A 23366-nucleotide genomic window follows, 5' to 3' on the forward strand; every position below is an offset into this window, starting at 1 on the left:
GATCCTTTGGATATGGAGGCTGATGGGGTGGAAATTAAGGACAACGGGAACCCTGTCGCGGTTCTGGGAGGGAGGGGAAGGGGTGAGGATAGAGGTGGGGGAGTTGGGCCGGACATGGTTGAGGGCCCTGTCAACCACAGTGGGGGGGGGGGGGGGGGGCAGGGGGGGGGGAATCCTTGGTTGAGGAAAAAGGAAGACATATCAGAAGTGCTGTCATGGAAGGTAACATCATCAGAGCAGATGGGTCGGAGATGGAGAAACTGGGAGAATGGAATGGATTGGAGTCCTTACAGGAGGCAGGGTGTGAAGAAGTGTAGTCGAGGTAGCTGTGGGAGTCGGTGGGCTTATAATGGAAATTGGTAGACAGTCCATCTCCAGAGATGGAGACAGAGAAGTCGAGGAAGGAAAGGGAAGTGTCGGAGATGGACCATGTAAAGGTGAGAGAAGGGTGAAAATTAGAAGCAAAGTTGATAAAGGTATCCAGTTTGGGGCAGGAGCAGGAAACGGCACCGATACAGTCATCAATGTACCGGAAAAAGAGTTGGGGAGGGGGCCTGAGTAGGACTGGAACAAGAAATGTTCGACATATCCCACAAAAAGACAGGCATAACTAGGACCCATATGGCTACCCATAGCAACACCTTTACTTGAAGGAAGTGAGTGGAGTTGAAGGAGAAGTTGTTCAATGTGAGAATAAGTTCACCCAGGCGGAGGAGGGTGGTGGTGGATGGGAACTGGTTGGGCCTCTGTTCAAGGAAGAAGCGGAGAGCCCTCAAACGGTCCTGGTGGGGGATGGAGGTATAGAGAGATTGCGCATCCATAGTGAAGAGGAGGCGGTTGGGGCCAGGAAACTGGAAATTGTCAAAATGACGTACGGCATCAGAAGAGTCACGGATGTAGGTGGGAAGAGACTGGACCAGCGGAGTCAAGATAGGAAAAAATAAGTTCAGTGGGGCAGGAGCAGGCTGACACAAAGGGTCTGCCGGGACAGTCCTGTTTGTGGATTTTGGGAAGGAGGTAGAAGTGGGCTGTCCGGGGTTGCGGGACTATGAGGTTGGAAGCTGTAGAAGGAAGATCTCTAGAGGAGATGAGGTCAGTCCCAGTCCTGTGGACAGTCGCTTGATGTTCGGTGGTAGGGTTGTGGTCCAGGGGGGAGGAAGGAAAAAGTGTCTGAAAGTTGGCGCTGAGCCGCTACAAGGTAGAGATCAGTCGCCATGTTAGAGGTGTGCAAAGGAAACCCAACGTGGGCCCAATTTCCAGACCCGGAAGTCCGACCTCACCCGACCCGAACTCAACACGTGTCGGGACACGTCGGGGTCGGGTCGGGTGGCAGGCCTTTACATCAGTACATGGGTAAAAGTCTGCTACCCGACCTGACCCTGACAGGATCCGACGGCATGGGTCGAGTCGGGTTTCTGGGTCCAGCATTCGGACTTGGGCCGGGTTTCCTTTGCACACCTCTACACCATACAACAACAGCACCACCCTTGTCTGCAGGTTTGATGACCATGTCGGGGTTAGACCTGAGAGAACGGAGTGCCTCAAGTTCAGAGGGGGACAGGTTAGAGTGAGTGAGGGGGGCAGAGAAATTGAGATGACCAATGTCAGAGCAGGTCAGAGGCTGATTAATCTGCAGCAATGAACCCGCCTCTTGACTGCCAAAAGCCTTTCCACCATCTACAAGTCACAAGTCTCCACTTGCCTGGATGGGTGCAGCTCCACCGACATGCAAGAAGCTTGACACCATGCAGGACAAAGCAGCCTGTTTGATTGGCACCCCATCCACCACCTTCAATATTCACTCCCTCCACCACTGATGCACAATGACAGCAGTGTGTACCATCTACAAGATGCACTGCAGCAACTCAGCAAGGCTCCTTCGACAGCACCTTCCAAACTCGTGACCTCTACCACCTAGATGGACAAGGGCAGCAGACACATGGGAACACCACCATCTGCAAGTTCCCTCAAAGCCACACACTATTCTGAATTGGAAATATATCGTCTTTCTTTCACTGTTGCTGGATAAAAGTCCTGGAATTTCCTCCCTAACAACACTGTGGGTATACCTGCACCAGATGGACTGTCGCAGTTCAAGAAGGCAGCTCACCACTACCGCCTCGAGGGCAATTAGGGACGGGCAACAAATGCTGGCCTTTGCAGCGATGCCCATGAAACAAATAAAATCCCTCTAAGTGGACAGTAATAATAAACTCCTGCATTCACTAAATGGTATCTTATGACTTGTTTATACTGCAGTTTCTCTTTCAGTCAGACACTACCCCATTTATATCACATGACTATAATTCCCATTCGCTGCCCAGCAAAGTGTTCTCAACATGTTCTACTTGTTCTGTTCTTCCAGCAGCTAAAGTTTAAATATGTAGAAATGCCAGGCAGCCAATTTAAACAAGTTAAATTGTCCAAGAGGTTCAAGAGACTCTTTGGGTATTTTTTAATCCGTTTGCCACCGTGCAGGAGTTGCATGTCAAACCCAAGCTGTGTGAGACAGTCCCTCAAAGATGCCTGGTTGATATTGTACACTTGTAGTTTCAAAAAGCTTTTGGCAAGTTGCCACACAATTGACTGCTGTCCTCTGCCCTATCACAGACCTTCCCTTTTGTTGTTCTTCCCCCTGTCCCCATTTCACTTGCTCAAATCCTATTCTAACCTTTGCCAGTTCTGTTGAAAGGTCATTGACCTGAAATGTTAACTCTGTTGCTCTCTCCACAGATGCTGCCTGACCTGCTGAGTTTTTACAGCACTTATTGTTTTTGTTTCAGATTTTCAGCATCCACAGTATTTTGCTCTTATTTTACTCCTTAATTTTCTCTTCTCCAAGGAGAACAGACCCAGCTTCTCCAATTTATCCATGTAACTGAAGCTCTTCATCCCACGAACCATTGTCGTGAATCTTTTCTGCACCCTGTGTAATGCCTACACATCCTTGAAGTGTGGTGCCCAGAATTAGGCACAATACTCCAGTTAAGGCCAAACTAGAGTTTTATACAGGTTCATTGCACTCTATGCCCCTACTTATAAAGCCCAGGATCCCATATGCCTTTTTAACCACTTTCTCAATCTGGCCTGCCGTCATCAATGATTTGTGCTCCTATATCCCTAGATCTCTTTGCTCCTGCACCCCCTTTAGAATTGTACCCTTTGATTTATATTGTTTCTCCTTGCTCTTCCTACCAAAATGAATCACTTCACACTTCTCTGCATTGAATTTCATCTGCTACGTGTCTGCCCATTCCACCTGTCTGAGTTTTCTTGAATTTTATCCTGCTACCCTGCTCACAGTTCACAATACTTCCAAGTTTTGTGTCATCTGCACATTTTGAAATTGTGCCCTGTACACCCAAGTCAAGGTCATTAAAATGGATTAAGAAAAGCATTGGTCCTAACACCAGCCCCTGGGGAATTCCACTATATCTCTTCCTCCAGTCTGAAAGCAACCTTTCACCACTACACTCTGTTTTCTGTCACTCAACCAATTTTGTATCCATGCTGCTACTATCCCTTTTATTCCATTGGCTTTAACTTTGCTGACAAGCCTATTATGTGGCCTTTTGGAAGTTCATGTACGCCACATCAACTGCATGACCCTCATCAACCCTTTCTGTTATCTCATCAAAAACTCAAGCAAGTTAGCTAAACATGATTTGCCCTTAACAGAGCCATGCTGGCTTTCCTTAATTAATCCACATTTGTACTAGTGACTGTGAATTTTGTCCCAAATTATCGTTTCTAAAAGCATTCCTGCCACTGAGGTTAAACTGACTGGCCTTTAGTTGCTGGGCTTATCTTTACACCCTTTTTGAACAAAGGTGTAATGTTTGCAATTCTCCAGTCCTCTGGCACCACCCCTGTGTCTAAGGAGGTTTGGAAGATTATGGCCAGTACTTCTGCAATTTCCACCCTTATTTCTGTCAAGAAAACCGGATATACCAAATGAGGAATTTATAATTCATCAGTGGAAAACATACATTAAACTTAAATTGGCATCCTGGGGCCTGTGGAGCCAACTCTTAGCCTTGAATTTCATTAGAAGGCTCCAGAAAACCTGAAGCAGCCATGTGACCATCTTTCCATCTCGGGGGAAGCCTTTTTTTTTTACCCTTGGACAAAAAGAGAGGCAGTAACTCAGATTGTGCAGCAGGAAAAGGCTGTGAGCCTCCCTTTCTTTCAGATAACACAAGTTTGAAAACTGTCTGCGACCGTGAATCCCTCCAGGCCTACAGATTGCTGCAAACAGAGACCAAGGGAAGAGAACCAACTACAAATCTGCCTCCAAGAAAGCCTTGAGCCAAGTGGGCCAGCCACAAAGTGCACTTTGACCAGCCGAGGACTTCAAGAATACAGCTTCAGCCGGAAGACTACCGAATCATCCACTTCACAGACTGTGTATTTAACTTCCATTTATTCTGGACTCTAATCCAACCACCAAAACTTTTTTCCCTCTGTAATCTATTTGTGTGTATGAGATTCTTGTGTGAATGTGTAGTTTAAAAATTTTTTTATATCAGTTTTAGATTAAGTATAATAAACTCACCTCTTTTGTGTTTAAACTGCAGAAAACCTGTCCGATTGGTTCTTTCATGATCACATTCAAGGAAAAAGGTAAAATACTCATAGAGGTGCGAAGCATGACCACTGTTTTCAAAAATGGAATAAACCCTGTTGCGGTCAAATAAGAGTAAGGGCAAGAGGGGCGACTGTGATCCCCCCCCCCCCCCCTCACTTGGCCATAACACTTCCCTCAGTATCCTTGAATGCATCTCATCTGACCCTGGTGACTTATCAACTTTTAAGCACAGCCAACCTTTATAATACCTCCTCTTTATCAATTTTTAGCCCATTTCAACGACCTTTTTCACAATGTCTTTGGCAGCATCATCTTCTTTTATAAAGACAGATGCAGATACTGATTTAGTATCTCAGCCATGCCCCTTGCTTCCATGCATAAATCCTCTATTTGGTCCCTAGTCGGCCCCACGCCACCTTTTACTATTTATATGCTTATAGAAGACTTTGGGATTCCATTTTATGTTAGCTGCCAGTCTCTTCTCATGCTGTCTCTGTTACTTTTTATATCTTTTTTCACTTCTCTCTGAACTTTCTGCATTGAGGCTGGTTCTCAATTGTATTATCCACCTGATATCTGTCATATGCACCCTTTTTCTGCTTTATCCTAAAGGGGGACTTGAACTCACAAGGTTGTGATTTAACATTCTAGGGTGTTGCCAAGCTAACACTTGACTAACTTTTCTGATGTCATGTTGTAATACCAGAACTGGAATTGTGCAATGCACAATTATCTGACCATTTTGGAAAGTTGTGCAACACACAGTTCAGTTTCTGTGATGTGCTGCTAGTGGGTGAGGTTCCCACATACAGTGCAAAATCTGAAAATGACCCCAAAGTGTTTCAAGGTGCAATGTGAAGGCAAAGTGAGAGCATGCCTCCACAGGGAGGAAGAGAAAACTGGAGCAAAGTTGATCATGTGGGCTCTTATCTGCCACAGTGCCAGGAGGTGGACTAGCCTCTCATCTTGGGTGCATAGACAGGTTGGACTAGAAAGTGAGTAAAACCCAGAGTAGTTTTACTAGAATGTAATGACATTCTTCAAGAAAACTGAATTAGTTGTTTACTTACTGAAAAAAATAAAAGTGCCTGCTTACAGTACACAAGGACCTAATTCTCTGAGATTGAGTCTTGGGGATTTGTAGGCATTTTAAACCCAGAAAGCCTAAGCTTTGCATATTTCAGCTTTTGTTATTAACCTGTCTTCAGAAATTCAGAGACTATTATTGTATTTAGGCATTTTAAAATTCCTTTCACTTGGCAGAATCAACTTTTTTTTTAAAGAGGATATCAAATGAATGAAGCTCCCTTATAGTGAGTAAATGCACTGTTGACTATTGTACTACAAATTTGTTTTCTGCAGCAATGCACAGCATGCCTTTGCTTACATTGCTGCGTACCTGTTCTAGAATAGCTCACATAATGTTCTGCCCTTGGGTTTTTGAATGAATGCATTTTTGATGATGAGCATCCTGGCACCTTTTCAGATCGCAATAATAAAAAAGAAAAAGCTCATCTCTGGCAGTAATGTCAAGTGCAAGATCTGGCAGGCTGATCAGAAAACGTACCTTGATTAGCAATAAACTAATTTTTTGCTAATCGTGTGCAACAAACTTTTCATAACAGGACACAATATATATTGGTTTTTCACATACGTGTTGTTATTGCTTTATGTTTTCATTGCACATCTTGACGTGCCGAGATGTATCCGATAATGGGTGCCTTAGATCTAGAAAATGCATGCAGTGAAAGGCTTGATTCATCTTGTTGAGCAGTCTTTTATGGAGACATCTACAACGTCTATATACTCTTCGCAGGTCTGGCAGCATCTGTGGAAAGTCACAGATTATAAACAAGTGAGGTGGGGGTTGGGCAAGAGATAACAAAGGAGAAGGTGCAGATTGGACCAGGCCACATAGCTGACCAAAAGGTCACGGAGCAAAGGCAAACAATATGTTAATGGTGTGTTGAAAGACAAAGCATTAGTACAGATTAGGTGTGAATATTCTGAATATTGAACATCAGCAAGTGCAAACCTGAAGAAAAACAACCTGAAAAAAACAGTGGGTAAGCAAACTGAACAAACTAAGATGAAATGAAATAAATGCAAAAAAAGATTGTAAAAAATGTAAAAAGGAATGCAAAAAAAAGGAAGAAAAAATAACTAAAAAATTCCTGGTTCCAACCGCCTCCTCTTCACTATGGACGTCCAATCGCTCTACACCTCCATCCCCCACCAGGATGGTTTGAGGGCTCTCATCTTCTTCCTGGAACAGAGGCCCAACCAGTCCCCATCCACCACCACCCTCCTCCGCCTGGCTGAACTTGTTCTCACATTGAACAACTTCTCCTTCAACTCCACGCACTTCCTTCAAGTAAAAGGTGTCGCTATGGGTACCCGCATGGGTCCTAGTTATGCCTGTCTTTTTGTGGGATATGTCGAGCATTCTTTGTTCCAGTCCTACTCAGGCCCCCTCCCCCAACTCTTTTTCCGGTACATTGATGACTGTATCGGTGCCGTTTCCTGCTCCCGCCCCGAACTAGAAAACTTTATCAACTTTGCTTCCAATTTCCACCCTTCTCTCACCTTTACATGGTCCATCTCTGACACTTCCCTTCCCTTCCTCGACTTCTCTGTCTCCATCTCTGGGGATAGGTTGTCTACCAATATCCATTATAAGCCCACTGACTCCCACAGCTACCTCGACTACACTTCTTCACACCCTACCTCCTGTAAGGACTCCATTCCATTCTCCCAGTTTCTCCGTCTCCGACGCATCTGCTCTGATGATGCCACCTTCCATGACGGTGCTTCTGATATGATCTCCTTTTTCCTCAACCGAGGATTTCCCCCCACTGTGGTTGACAGGGCCCTCAACCGTGTCCGACCCATTCCCCGCACCTCTACCCTCACCCCTTCCCCTCCCTCCCAGAACCGTGACAGGGTTCCCCTTGTCCTCACTTTTCATCCCACCAGCCTCCATATCCAAAGGATCATCCTCCGCCATTTTCGCCACCTCCAGCGTGATGCCACTACCAGTCGCATCTTCCCCTCCCTTCCCCTGTCAGCATTCCGAAGGGATCGTTCCCTCCCCGACACCCTGGTCCACTCCTCCATTACCCCCACCACCTCGTCCCCGTCCCAGGGCACCTTCCCTTGCAATCGCAGGAGGTGTAATACCTGCCCATTTACCTCCTCTCTCCTCACTATCCCAGGCCCCAAACACTCCTTTCAGGTGAAGCAGCGATTTACTTGTACTTCTTTCAATGTAGTATACTGTATTCGCTGCTCACAGTGTGGTCTCCTCTACATTGGGGAGACCAAGCGCAGACTGGGTGACCGCTTTGCGGAACATCTCCGCTCAGTCCGCAAGCAGGACCCTGAGCTTCCGGTTGCTTGCCATTTCAACACTCCCCCCTGCTCTCATGCTCACATCTCTGTCCTGGGATTGCTGCAGTGTTCCAGTGAACATCAACGCAAGCTCGTGGAACAGCATCTCATCTACCGATTAGGCACACTACAGCCTGCCGGACTGAACATTGAGTTCAATAATTTCAGAGCATGACAGCCCCCCACTTTACTTTCATTTTTAGTCATTTTTAGTTATTTTTTCTTCCTTTTTTTTGCATTCCTTTTTACATTTTTTACAATCTTTTTTTGCATTTATTTCATTTCATCTTAGTTTGTTCAGTTTGCTTACCCACTGTTTTTTTTCAGGTTGTTTTTCTTCAGGTTTGCACTTGCTGATGTTCAATATTCAGAATATTCACACCTAATCTGTACTAATGCTTTGTCTTTCAACACACCATTAACATATTGTTTGCCTTTGCTCCGTGACCTTTTGGTCAGCTATGTGGCCTGGTCCAATCTGCACCTTCTCCTTTGTTATCTCTTGCCCAACCCCCACCTCACTTGTTTATAATCTGTGACTTTTCTAATATTTGTCAGTTCCGAAGAAGGGTCACTGACCCGAAACGTTAACTCTGCTTCTCTTTCCACAGATGCTGCCAGACCTGCTGAGTGAATCCAGCATTTCTTGTTTTTGTTTCAAATTTCCAGCATCCGCAGTATTTTGCTTTTATTTTAGTCTATATACTCTTACCCAGGAAAACTAGCGATTAGGGCATTCTATTAAATAATAGCTCTTGGGTTATATAATAGCTCACAAACAGAGCATCACGATTTGCCTCAACATTTTGCACTTGTTATCCTAGTTAATAACTTTGCTGATGTTTCATCGCTCTGTGATACAGGGTAGTACAGACTCCAGACTCTGATTTCTCCAAATAACAGCAATGCAAGTTCCTGACACAATCTGTTGGGTCCAGGCTTTGTGCCTTCTCTGCAAAGTGAAGAAAATGAAGGGATACTTTATTTTCTGGTTTGCACTTGTCCGAATGGTTAGTTACAGAATGACTGGTAGGCTAGAACAGCAATCAGGAACAAAATGGTGTGTGACCAGGCCCAAGGAGACCCCAAAAAGGGAAGAAAAGGAAGTGAAACAACTTCTGCATTTTTGCAACAGTTTCCAATTTAAAATGCCCAAATGGTGGTTTTTGTTCTTTTTCATGTTTGAATGGGAAGCTCAAAAATTTTAGGTGTGGTTAGTGTTAAAAACAATGTACAAGATCAAAAACTGAGGTCCAAAGACTAGATTAAAGCAAAAATTGAAGTTATTTCTAAGAATCCAACAATTATATGCCTTTCGAAGTATTAGTGTGGTTTGTGGGAAAATTCACAGCAAGAAATATTCAGGAGAATTTCTAAGTACTAAGCATCTAATATTGTAACAATAGTTATTGCTATTCTCATGCTGTTTTCTAGTTTTGAAATGTAACACACATTATAACTGGAACTAGTTTTGGGGGCTGCTTACCCTAAAAATACTAAAAATCTGGAATGGATCAAGAAAATGGAGACAGTGGTCAAGTGGCAGTCTCTGAAACTGCTGCAGAGTTAGGATAACCAGATTTGACAGCATAAATTCCAGGAGCTAGCTCATATAGGTTGGGGTTCCAGAATCCAAATTACAAAAACAGTATAAAATCAACTTTTATTTCACATTTGGAATTTTATTGTGATTATGTGCTTAATTTTTGTCAGACAGGACTCTCCAGTAAACTGCTATTCTTTATATGATGGTAATTGATAGCAGAAGTATTAATAGACCAAATTAAACTTAAAACATACTAAATACCAGATATTATTTATTTATTTAGAGATACAGCACTGAAACAGGCCCACCGAGTCTGTGCCGACCATCAACCACCCATTTATACTAATCCTACGTTAATCTCATATTCCTACCACATCCCCACGTTTCTTCAATTCCCCTACCACCTACCTATACTAGGGGCAATTTATAATGGCGAATTTACCTATCAACCTGCAAGTCTTTGGCTGTGGGAGGAAACCGGAGCACCCAGCGAAAACCCATGCGGTCACAGGGAGAATTTGCAAACTCCGCACAGGCAGTACCCAGAATTGAACCTGGGTCGCTGGAGCTGTGAGGCTGCGGTGCTAACCACTGCGCCACTGTGCCGCCCAACTGCGCCACTGTGCCGCCCAATATTCATTTAAGATGTGATTTTGATTTTAAATGAATAGTGCTATGGGTTATGTCGACTGTATATTTTTACGACTTTATAATTTTTTCAAGTGTTTTGGTAGGGAAAATCGTGAAAACCAATTCCTCTGCTTGGATAGTCCATGAAGTCATCAATTTAAAATTGTAGCTAAAAGCATGAAAAGGGAAGTTAGGAGAAATTTCTTAACTCGAGGGTTGTTGGAGCAGTGCTTGAGGCAGACAACAGCGCACTTGTTAAGGGCAAATTGGATAATTATTTGAGGCAGAAGAAGATACAGGGTTATGGAGAGAGAGCAGAGAAGTGCAGTTAGTTTTGGATTGCTTAAGCAAAAAAACTGGCGCAGTTAGATTACTTCCTTCTGTGCTATAAGCCTCCATGGTTCTACCTGAATAAACTACTGAGGCATTGACTCAAGGCCTCATTCCACTTGGAGTCAAACCCAAAGTTTAGTTTTTTAGGAAAAATGGGGTTAGAAACTGGGAGACTTTTGGACAGGACACACAGACACAATTCCGTCAACATTTTAGTCACTCATTCTATTCTTTTTATCTGTTATAAATCCCGTTGTCCACATTTATAATGGAAGATGCCAATGCAGACTTTTCATGGCAGGAGAATATAATTCAACATGACAAGTTTACAAAGGCACTTTCCATTATAACTGTGGATAAAGGAATTTATAATGGAAGAACTTAATGGAAAGTGTATGCATTTGTAAGATTTTTAATATAGACAGATGTGTTTTGACTAATGTTCTCAATAGTGTTTGTACTCACAAGACAGTGGAATTCCTTCTGTGAAACCTAAGATAGAATGGGCATTATTATAATCCCAGTAGTTGTACTTGCACCACTATCTGTGGTATTTGATATTAAAATTAACTCATAGCTAGGAATCTATTGCATCTTTATAAGATAGTTTGATGGTGGGTTAGTTCTCCAATACTGTGATCCAGGAAGAGATAGAAATAAGGAACTTGAATATTTTTTGTAATGCCTTTCATGCCCTCAGAACACCTCAAAGTGGTTTACAGCCAATGCATCACTTCCAAAATGTTGTCAGTGTTATGTAAGCACAAGAAGCAAACAATTTGCACACAGCATTCAACATTGCTTTAGAAGGGGGCGATACAGTCAGACCAGCTCCCTTGGTTTGTTTGAGAAAGTGACAACTCAATTCAACTTGGTATATTCTACGTTACAAAGTGACTATACTCAGAAGTACTTCATTGGCTGTAAAGCAGTTTGCATCCTGGCATCCTGATGAGATGAAATGCAAGTTCTTCCTTTTCTTCCTTCTTTCTTCATCATTTCCTTTCCTTTCTGCAATGTGGTGTATTTAGACTTTGAAAAGGCATTTGATCAAGTAACGTACAAAACCATATTAACATCAAAGCTCTGGGAGAGAAGTACTGAGTTGGGTGCCCAGCTCTTAATGTGAGATCACTAATACGAGCCAACATCAATGACTTGGATTCAGAAATTCAATGTAAATTAGTCAAATTTTCAGATGCTACCAAACTAGGAGTTGCAGTGGAATTAAAGGAGACAGCCTAGAAAATACAGAATGCATCAAACGATAAGTGGGCTGAACAATGGCAGATAAAATTTGTTGCAGTCAAATGTAAAGTATTGCACACAGGAAAGAAAAATGGGTGACGTAAGTACTTCACAAATGGTATTGAAATTATGGTAAAGTTGAAAGAGGAGTCTTAGATAACACGGAATGTACAACCAATCATTGCAGAGCAGCAATCAGCAAAACCAATAGAAAGTTGAACTACATTGTTAAAACGGTAGGATAAAAGTCAGAGGAAGTCATGATCATGATGTACAGTGCACTGTTCAAACTGCACTTTTTGTACTGTGTCTAGTTCCAATCACCAAGAAACAAGGGAGCCATTCAACTGCTGGAGGCAGTGCAGAGGAGAGCCACGAGGAATATGAGGAATTTAATGCCATGGAAATGAATGATATAAAATTTGTAAATATTCTTTTTGTTTTCAAATAGAAAATAGTCTGTTATATTTTCCTGTAAACCAGTCATGTAGCACCATTGAATTTGGTAACTGTGGAGGAGGATTGATGTGGCTCTTTCATCCTTGTGGGTAGGTGTGGGAAATGGAAGTTTGTAAAAGGAGAAAAAATGTGTTGATAAATGTAATCTTTTGATATACTTTTTAATATTTAGAATTTTATTCTTTCATGGGATGTGGGTGTGGCTGGCAAGGCCAGCATTTGTTGCCCATCCCTAATTGTCCTTGAAATGGGCAGTTTACAGTTTTCTGATACTTTAATGTTTTTGTTCGGCAACTTGCATTTTTGTAGCTCCTTAATGTAGTAAAATGTCCCAAGGTGCTTCACAGGTGCATTATCAGACAAAAATTGACACCAAGCCAAGGAAGGAGGCATTAGGACAGGTCCCCAGAAGATTGTTCAGAGGTTTTGATGAAATGGTGTAACAAGCTGCTAGAGAAAGCACGGTGGGTGTACCTACCCCACATGCACTGCAGCGGTTCAAAAAGATGGCTCACCACCACCTTCACGAGGATAGTTAAGGCTGGGTAATAATTGCTGGCCTTGCCAACGACACTCCGATCCCAAAAACAAATTTAAAAAAAAAGCCTTTTCCATATCATTTGATAGCTAACAAAAATCCAAGGACCTCAGGGTTGAAATTTTCAGTTGACTAGACAGAGCCTTTTTGGGCCAGGGGGTGGGGGTTGGGGGGAGAATGCTCAATATTTCCACTACCCTCTGTGTCAATAAGTGCTTATTTTCCCTCCTAAATAGCTTTGTTCTGATTTTAAGATTATGCCCTCTTGTTCTGCATTCTCCCACTCAGAGAAATTAGTTTTTCTGTGTCTGCTATAGCAAATCCTTTTATCATTTTAAATACATTGATTAGATCTTCCTTCCCACCTCCTAACCTTTTAAACTCAAGGGAATAAAGACTAAGGTTGTGCAAGCTAGCCTCATAATTTAACCCTTTAAATCCTGATATGCTGGTGAATCTACATGAAGGTCCTTCCAGGGCCAATAATATTTTGGGGATTTTTGCGAAATTTGGGATTTGGCTTATGCTACGTGTAGCATGCTTAGGAAGGACAGGTGACTTTGGATCTAGGGTTCCCAAAGGTTTTCACCATTTGGTTTCTTTGTCTTGTGTCTGGACTAATTGGGAGAGATTGGTCACCACGAGTAGTCAGAAACTCAAATACCGGCGCAGTGGTTAGCACCGCAGCCTCACAGCTCCAGCGACCCGGGTTCAATTCTGGGTACTGCCTGTGTGGAGTTTGCAAGTTCTCCCTGTGTCTGCGTGGGTTTCCTCCGGGTGCTCCGGTTTCCTCCCACATGCCAAAGACTTGCAGGTTGATAGGTTAATTGGCCATTAGCAATTGCCCCTAGTATAGGTAGGTGGTAGGGAAATATAGGGACATGTGGGGATGTGGTAGGAAAATGGAATTAGTGTAGGATTAGTATAAATGGGTGGTTGATGGTCGGCACAGACTCGGTGCGCCGAAGGGCCTGTTTCAGTGCTGTATCTCTAAACTAAACTAAACTTTCTACCTTGCTATTTCCAAGGTGGTAGAAGGTGGACTAGGTGGACCTTGTTTTATTTTTCATATCACAGTTCCTATGTTCCTAATATGTTTCCTGAGGTTTAGTCGCCAATACTAAATGTTGTACTCCACTGTGGTTTGACTCAGGTTCTGTACAACTGAAGCCTCACTCCAAACTTTTGAATTCCAACTCCCTTGAGATAAAGGCCAACATTTCATTAGCCTTTTTGATTGCTTTTTTTTTATCTGTACACTAACTATTTGTGTACATGGACATCTAATTCATGTTGCTCCTCCTAGCCTCACACCAGTAAAAAAAAAAAAAATTCTGATTAGGCTTTCTTTTTAATCCTTTCATGGCCTCCCCATCCCTATTTCTTCCACTGCTACGCACTCCCCCATCCATTCTCCATTCCTCCAGCTGCTTCTACACAGTCCCTTGTGGCTATGCTTTCAGCAGTTCAGACCTCACGCTCTGAATTCCACCTCTAAACCCTGAACTTCCCCCTCCTTCTTTAAGACCGTCCTTAAAATCCACCTCTTTTGGTTACCCCTTCTAATAACTGTTTTGTTGGTTAAGTGATGTTTTCTTTCTTGCATCTCTTTGAAATGTCTTGTGACTTTTCACAATGTTAAAGGTTCTGTATCAATACTTTTTTAAATTATTATTACTGGCACTGGTGGAGGTTTGAGAGCAGATCTCCCTCTGCTGCCAACAGGAAACCAGGTGAAAAAGGATTTGAAGGGGAAAAAACCTGGCAAAACGATTATCAGAAACTGCAAAAAAATCTTTGTTACTGAAATATTTCAGGTGGTTTAATCCACAATAGCTAAAAGAACTGATAATTTTTACTTTAAGTTTGGCTAACTTGATTTTTTTTGAGCAGAAATGTATATATTGTGTTAAACATTTTTTGAAATTAATTCATTTCATGAGATGTGGGCATCGCTGGCAAGACCAGCACGTTGCCCGTTCCTAATTACCCTTGAAGGTGGTGTTGAGCCACCGTGAACTACTGTAGTCCATTTTGTGTAGGTAAGTACTGTTGAGGGATTTTGACTCAGTGACAGTGAAGGAATGGTGATATAGTTCCAAGTCAGGATGGTGTGCGGCTTGGAGGGGAACTTGCAGGCTGCTTTGTCCTGGATGGTGTCAAGCTTCCGGAGTGTTGTTGGAGTGCAAGGAGTATTCCATCACACTCCTGACTTGTACCTTGTAGATGGTGGACAGGCTTTGGGGAGTTGGGAGATGGGGTTACTCACTGCGGAATTCCCAGCCTCTGACCTGCTCTTGTAGGGACAGTACTTATTGGCTGCTGCCGCTCAGTATCTGGTCAATGAAAACCCTCAGGATGTTGATAGTGGGGGATTTGGCGCTGGTAATGCTGTTGAATGTCAAGGGAAATGGTTAGATTCTCTCTTGTTGGAGTAGGTCATTGTCTGGCACTCATTTGGCACGAATGTTACTTGCCACTTATCAGTCCAAGCCTGACTGCTTCAGTATCTGAGGAGTTGCGAATGGTACTGCGCATCGTACAATCATCGAACATCCCCACTTCTGACCTTACGATGGAGGGAAGATCATGATGAAGTTGCTGAAGATGGTTGGGCCTTGGACACTACCCTGAGGAACCCCTGTAGCAATATCCTGGGGCTGAGATGATTGGCCTCAAATAACCTTTGTGTTAGGTATGACTCCAACCAGCCAAGAGTTTTGCCCCTGATTCCCTTTGACTTCAGTTTGGCTAAGGCTCTTTGATGCCACACTCTGTTAAATGTTGCCTTGATATCAAAGGCAATCTGATCCGTTGGATCAGCTTAGTGGGACTGCTTAGTGCTGTCTATTGCAAGCTACTTCTGCTGTTTGGCATGCATGTGGTCCTGTGTTGTAGCTTCACCAGGTTGACATTTAATTTTTAAATATGTCTAGTGCTGTTCCTGGCATGCTCACATGCATTTTTTAATTAAATCAGGGGATGATCCCTTAGCGTGATGGTCATGGTAGAGTGAAGGATATGCTGGGTCATGAGGTTACAGATTGTGGTTGAATACAATTCTTCTGCTGATGGTCCACAATCCTCATGGATGCCTAGTTTTGAGCTGCCAGATCTGTTCTGAATCTATCCCATTTTGCATGGTGGTAGTGCCACACAACACATTGGATTGTATCTTCATTGTGAAGATGGGACTTTGTTTTCACAAGGACTGTGCAGTGGTCACTCCTACCAATACTGTCATGGACAGATGCATCTACAAAAGGCAGATTGGTGAGGACAAGGTCTAACAGTTTTTTCCCTCTTGTTGGTTCCCTCACCACCTGCTGCAGGCCTGGTCTGGCAGATATGGCCTTCTGCTAGCTCGGTCAGTAGTGGTGCTACCGAGCCACTCTTGGTGATGGACATTGAAGGCCCCATCCAGAGTGGTATAGTTACTAAGTTCCAAAGAAACTGCAGAAATAGGTGGTGTTGTGAGCATAATGTTACATGGCAAAATGGCCTGTATTTTGAGATAGGAATAACAGTAATGCTATCAGCGCTAACCATTATTAAAGAGTAAATCGGACAGCAACTTCAAGCATCCATACATGTGCAGTCATATGCAGAAACCAGGAAATTGTTGTCCGAGTTGCCCTGTTCCTTCACAAACTTAACTATATGGTACTTCACCAAGAGATTGGGTATTCAAATGCAGAGATGTGTGAAGTTGTGGTACTTGTCCACTAGATACCTACTAAACATGCCAGAAAAGGTTTGGGTTTGCCCATTCAAGTGTAAATGAATTTTTAATCGTGTGAAAGTCTTAATTGCTACAACAGTCTCACTGGCACTGAAAATTTACTTTTTACAAGTGTGGAGTCTCATTCCTTCATATTTTAATAATTATTGGCGAGCATATTAAAATAAAACGTTTAACTTTTTCTTTGTCTCTTTTATCTCACTCTGTTAATCCCATCTTTCTTTTCCCCCTTGTAATCCCATCTTTCTCTCTTTCTTCCCACCTTCCCCTTCCCCCCCCCCCCCCCCCTCACACTCTCTCTGCATGATTTTACACTGAAATAAGTATTCTAGCTCACTCTTGCTGGTTTAGACCCTGTGTACCTTAGGAAGGATTATTCAGTCTGATTGGTTGAGGTGTCACGTTGCTTTCCCTGTTCACACAGGCCCTAAATCCCCGGTAGAGGGTGCCACACTGAATCAGGCTCCTGATGACCATAAGTTGCTGCTCAAAAGCCCACAAAAGACTATGGGCAGCTGCAAGCATGATGAACAGCAAGCCCCATTTGTTCACTGCTGACCACAAAATCTGGGAAATTGTTAAGTGATCAAGGCAGATTGTTGGACAAATTATCTCATTTGCATCCACACACACGAAAATATTTTTTCTTTTTTTTTAAAAAAGGTCTTGAGTAGAATTCCAAAAAAATTTAGAAAAATGGCTTGCATTAGAGAACAAGTTGAAACCAAAAATAACGATGAGGAAGAACGAACTGGCAGAGATGTGCATAAAGAAGGTTCAGTGAACTCTGAGTATTAAAACAAAATGAAAAACTAAGCATGTTGGCCAGGAAAAAAAATTGAAGTAGTCAGTGGCTTATGTTCCCTAACATTGAAGATGAAATAACTCCCAAAATTGATAAACATTTAGTAAAAAATTAATAAACAGTAAAAATCCAATAATTCTAACATTGTTAGTCTTCTATTCTGAAAATCTTGATGAACCACAGAACCACACTAGCTTAAAATTAAATCTATCATTGTAGGCACCTGAAGTTGTGCTTTTACTTAACATTATCTTGTAATGGGTTAATGTTTGCTGTGCGCTTGTAGATTTAAGAAAAATCACACGGACTTGTAATTGATTACTGCTCTCACTGACCAACTGCATTATTCTAACTTGGGTTTCTTTGACTACCATATAATTACCCATCATCTAGCAAATTATTATTAAAATGCCATTTGCTGTTACTCTTCTATAGTAGATAAGGGTTTTAAAAAAAAACACTTTAGCAGTCAACTCTGCAGGAAGCAAACTATTAAAATTGAATTACAATCTCATGACTTTCTGATTTTCAGAGGCTTTTTTAATTATGCAGTATATTGGAAAATGGAAGTACCTTTTCCCAGCTAGAGTACAGTGATAAGACCATGCAAAGAGAGTTAGCAATAGATTTAGATTTGGGTTTGATTTTCTTTTATTCTAATGAAGCCCGAATCTATACTTGACTAATGTGATTAATGTTATTCCTTTTTATGTAAATGTGACATCACCAACACCAGAATTTGTATTATTTATGTTGAACTGATTCAGTGAGGGAAGGACAGAAAATTGGCATAAGAGAATTAAATACATAATAATTTGAGCAGAAAAAAGGGATCCAGTAAAACAATGACTAAGAAAAGATTTTTAAAATATGTATGTACAAGAGGTCATAGTCATTCCTTGCACAGAAGGAGTCCATGCCGGCTCTTGGTGAAGCAACCCAGTCAGCCCCACTCCCAGGCTCGATCCCTGTAGCCCTGCAAGTCTATTTCGCTCAGGTGACCATCCAACTTCCTCTTGAAGTCACTGATTGTCTCCGCTTCCACTGCCCTTGTGGGCAGCGAGTTCCAAGTCATTACCACCCGCTGTGTAAAAATAAAAGTGCTTCCTCATATTCCCCCTGTATCATTTGCCCAAAACATCCAACCTGTGTCCCCTAGTCCTTGTACCATTTGTTAATGGGAGCAGTTTTTCCTTGTCTGACTTATCTAAGCCTGTCATAACCTTGTACACTTGTATTAAATCTCCCCTCAATCTCCTTTTGTTCTCAGGAGAACAAGCCCAGCTTTTCCAACCTAATCTTGTAACTAGAACCTTTACCACCACCTTCTATGGCCTCCTTGTCTCGAGAGACCATGGGTAAGCGCCTGGAGGTGGTCAGTGGTTTGTGAAGCAGCGCCTGGAGTGGCTATAAAGGCCAATTCCACAGGTGCTGCAGATAAAATTGGCTGTTGGGGCTGTTACACAGTTGGCTCTCCCCTTGCGCTTCTGTCTTTTTTCCTGCCAACTGCTAAGTCTCTTCGACTCGCCACACTTTAGCCCCGCCTTTATGGCTGCCCGCCAGCTCTGGCGATCACTGGCAACTGACTCCCACGACTTGTGATCGATGTCACAGGGCTTCATGTCACATTTGCAGACGTCTTTAAAGCGGAGACATGGACGGCCGGTGGGTCTGATACCAGTGACTAGCTCGCTGTACAATGTGTCCTTGGGGATCCTGCCATCTTTCATGCGGCTCACATGGCCAAGCCATCTCAAGCGCCACTGGCTCAGTGGGGTGTATATGCTGGGGATGTTGGCTGCCTCGAGGACTTCTGTGTAGAACCTTTACCACAGAACCTTTATCCCTCTCTTTTAATCCCATCTTTCTTTTCCTCCTTTTTTCGCTTTCAGTACATGATTTTACACTGAAAAGGAGAGTAGCTAAAGTGAACGTCGGTCCCTTCAAGGCTGAGGCAGGAAAAATAATCATGGGGAATGGCAAACGTTGAACAAATATTTTGTGTCTCTCTTCGCAGTAGAAGATGCAAATTGCATAGCAGAAATAGAGGGGCTAATAAGAGTGAGGAACTTAAAGTAATTAATATCAGCAGGGAAGAGGTATTAAAGAAACTTAAGGGACTGAAAGCCAACAAATTCCCAGGACTTGATGGCCTACATCCTAGGGTTCTAAAAACAGGTAGCTGCTGAGATAGTGGATGCACTGGTTATGATTATCCAGAATCCCAATTTCCAAAATTTATTAACAGGCAGGAAGCAGAGAATAAGGATGAATGGGGCATTTTCACATTGGCAGGCTATAACTAGGAGTTCTGTAAGATCAGTGTGGTTACCTCAGCTATTTACAATCTATATTAATGACTGAGATAAAGAGACTGAGAGTAATGTATCCAAGTTTGCTGATGATACAAAGCTAGGTGGAAATGTAAGTTGTGAGAAAGGAACAAGGAGGATGCAAAGAGTTATAGATGGGTTAAGTGAATGGGAAGCAAGGTGGTAGTTGGAGTATAATCTGGGGAAGTGTGAGGTTATTCAATTTGGTAGTAAGAATAGAAAAGTGTAATCTTGAAAAGACAAATTTCTAAATATTGATTTTTCATAGAGACTTGGGTGTACTGGTACAAAGAATGCAGAGAGCTAGCATGCAGGTACAGCAAGCAATTAGGAAGGCAAATGGCATGTTGGCCTTTATTACAAGGGAATCTCATCGAAGCATACAATATTTTTACAGGGCTCGACAGGTCTAGAACCAAAGGACAGTCTCAGAATAAGAGGCCATTTAGGACTGAGATAAGGAGTAATTTCTTCACACAGAGCGTGGTGAATCTTTGGAATTCTCTCCCCCAGAGGGCTGTGGAGGCTATTGAGTATATTCAAGACAGAGATAAATAGATTTCTAGATATTCAAGATATCGAGGGATATGGGGATAGTGCAGGAAAATGGCATTGAGGTAGATGATCAGCGATTATCTAGTTGAATGACAGAGCAGACTCGAGGGGCTGAATGGCCTTCTCCTGTTTTCTATGTTCCTATGAATTGAAGTACAAGAATAAGGAAGTTATGCTAAATTGTATGGGGCTTTGATGGGACCACACCTGGAGTACTAGGCACAGTTTTGGTCTCCATATTTAAGAATATTCTTGCCTTGGAGGTGCTACAGCAAAGGTTCACTAGATTGGTTCCTGAGATGAGAAGGTTGTTGTATGATATGAATGAGTAAATTGGACCTATATTCTCAAGTTTAGAAGAATGTGAGGTATTCTCATTGAAACATACAAGATTCTGAAGGGGCTTGACAGGATAGACATTGAGACTTGTTTCCCCTGGCTGGGGAACTGCAACACAAGGGCACAGTCTCAGGATAAGGGGTCAACATTTAAGTTTGAGAGGAGGAGAAATTTCTTCACAGAGAGTTGTGAATCTTTGGAATTGCCTACTCCAGAAGGTTGTGGATGCTCCATCGTTGAGTATATATAAGGCTAAGTTAGACAGATCTTTGGTATCTCAGGGAATCGAGGGATATGGCAAGCAGGCGGGAAAGTGGAGTTGAGGCAGAAGATCAACCATGATCATATTGAATAGTGGAGCAGGCTCAAGGGGCCATATGGTCTACTCTTGCTCCTCTTTATTCTGTTCTTATATTCTTAACCAGCCCTCTGTGTGGACTGTTGGTGGTCTCATTCATTTGTTTTCTCCCAATATTCCACCTTTGACTTCTGTTGGTCTATTGAGTGTGCTTCTGCACCACTCCCATATTACAGCTTACCAGATAACTGATAGGAGGTATATCTCAGTAAGGTGCACTTGTTCCTGCAAAAGGTTGGATATATTTTTTCCATTTCTGACATCATCCAGATGTATCTATATTTTATGCTCTCTATGGTTTTCATATACTTTCAATATGGAATGACCAAAACTCCACACACAACCTTTAACGCGGACCTAACTATTGTCTTGTGCAACTTTATCATTGTTTCGTTATTCTTGTGCTCTCAGCCTGTATTAATAGAATTCAGTGGCATTTGGAGTTTAATAAATCAGGGCTTAGAGTACAAGAGTTTAAAGTTCCCTTGTACATTTGTTTTACTCATCCACTGCTAAATTTTCATCTGTGATTACTTGTTGGTTCGGCTACTCCAGTTGTGTTAAATTTGAGTACTTGCTACAAGAGCAAATGCATTAGCTGGGATAAAATTAACTTTTAATGCAGTAAAAAAGGAAACATTCAGTTTGTTGTAGAATATAGTGTAAAAGGAAGGAAAATCAACCAAATGAAAATTTTTCAAAATGCTCCACATACATTGCAGTAAACTAAATGAAATAACCTAAGAATTATGATTAATGTGCAGAATTAATGCAATACTGGTTTACCTCTTCGCACATGCACAATTCTCCTGAAGTAAGTGGTGAGTCACTTTTCTTGGCAATAAAGAGAGTGACTCACACAGCTTGATGGAAAAACCCTCTGTTACATAATACTGAACATTGCAGCTTTACTTTCATCATATCCTCAACTCCTTGATTTTGGTATAATAAAGGAAGTATGCTCACTAATGTCCTGCTTGAGCAGAAAAGCACGTTTCAGAAAAGCAGTGAGATTGCTGTAGCTTTACTTATTGTGCTGATTGTATCTCTTTTAAACCAGCAAGGAAGGCATTCAGATTTCTTCCATTTCAGAGATCTGTTTTATGTAGAGTTTTCCTCTGTAACTCTTAATGATCTAGATTTTCTTTTTTCATTAATGAAATAGTGTTGTTCTGTTGTGGTGTTTTGTTCCTGTTTCATAATGAAGTCTCTTAATTAACCCTATCCTGATTTATGGCCTGAAGAGTTTCAGTTTTAAATCTGGTAGAGGAAATCCGAGGGACCATATAATGTACCTGTTCACATATAATGTACCTGTTTGTTTAAGGTAGCTTTGAATATGTTTTGTATAAGTTGGTTGTAAATATTAAGGAATACAGACAAAAGTGGGTATATGGATTGAGATTGCAGATCAGCCATGATCTCGTTGAATGGTGGAACAGGCTCAAAAGATTAAAAGGCCTACTCCTGTTCCTATGTCCATTACTTTGAATAAAAGTTCTATTTTGCCAGTGTGCCGTAATCTAGTCATTAATCAGTTATTTGGCACTAGCATGTTGTAACATGTCTCTGAGGCTGGAGAAATATTAAACAAAACTGTTCAAGAATGCTAGATAGCTTAGTGACTAATTTAACAGCAACAACTTACATTTATATCATGATTTTACATAGAATAACCTCCCAAAGTGCTTCAGAGGCATAATCAAATAATGGATGTGAAAGCAAAGTATGAGATATTGAGAGGAATGATCAGAGATGGGTTTTAATGAGGACTTTATGGGAAAAGAGGGAGGTTGAGAAATGGCTGAGGTTTTTTGGTTGAGTCATGTGGGGCATATACAGAGAATGGCAGAGCCACAAAAGGTGGGGGGAGGCAGAGGAGAGTGGATGATGCACAAGAGGCCCAAGTCAGAGGAATGGAAAGTTTGAGGGGGAGAGAATGAGAATTGTAGGTCTGGAAGGGGTTACAGTGATGGGGAGGAACTAGGTCATGAAACATTTTAAACACGAGGATGAGAATTATAAATTTGAGGTGTAGGGGAATCGGGAAACAATGTAGGTCATCAAGGATGAGGGTGATTGATTTGCTAAGACTTTGTATGGGTAAAGAAACAGGCAGCAGAATTTTTGATGTGCTAATGGAGAATTGGAGGCTGTCCAGGAGAATATTGAGTAGAAGAGTCTGGAGGTGAGAAAGGCATGAATAAGTGTTCCAGTTGAAGATGGGTTGAGCTGGGGCAGAGGTGAGAAGCGAGATGGAGAGGTTTAGAGAGGGAATTTCAGAGCTTTGGGTCTAGGCAGCTGAAGGTATGGCTGCTAATGATGGAGCAATAAAAATTGCAATGTGCAAGAGGCCAGAATTGGAGGAGTGCAGAAATCTGGGAGGGTTGTAGGACTTGAGGCTATGCAGTTGGGGAGGGGCCAGGCCATGGAGGGATTTGAAAACAAGGCTGAGAATTTTAAAGTGAGGTGGTGTTGGACCAGAAGTCAATGTATGCCAAT

General features: G+C 42.2%; 1 protein-coding gene across 5 annotated transcripts in view; it reads left to right on the plus strand.

Moving 5' to 3' along the window:
* Positions 1–23366, plus strand: part of sgk3 (serum/glucocorticoid regulated kinase family member 3) — a 155163-nt gene that overhangs the window by 19050 nt on the left and 112747 nt on the right. Inside the window, exon 1 of one of the 5 annotated variants that reach the window (XM_068031943.1) lies at positions 4604–4623. The exons of 3 other annotated variants lie outside the window; for them this stretch is intronic. The gene's annotated coding sequence lies outside the window, so the exon portion shown is untranslated. Of the gene's footprint in view, positions 1–4603; positions 4624–12062; positions 12160–23366 lie in introns of those variants that run through there. One more of the 5 variants, XM_068031942.1, reaches the window with a different exon arrangement.

This window comes from Heterodontus francisci, chromosome 5 (assembly GCF_036365525.1).
Source record: "Heterodontus francisci isolate sHetFra1 chromosome 5, sHetFra1.hap1, whole genome shotgun sequence".
NCBI classification, from domain to species: domain Eukaryota; kingdom Metazoa; phylum Chordata; class Chondrichthyes; order Heterodontiformes; family Heterodontidae; genus Heterodontus; species Heterodontus francisci.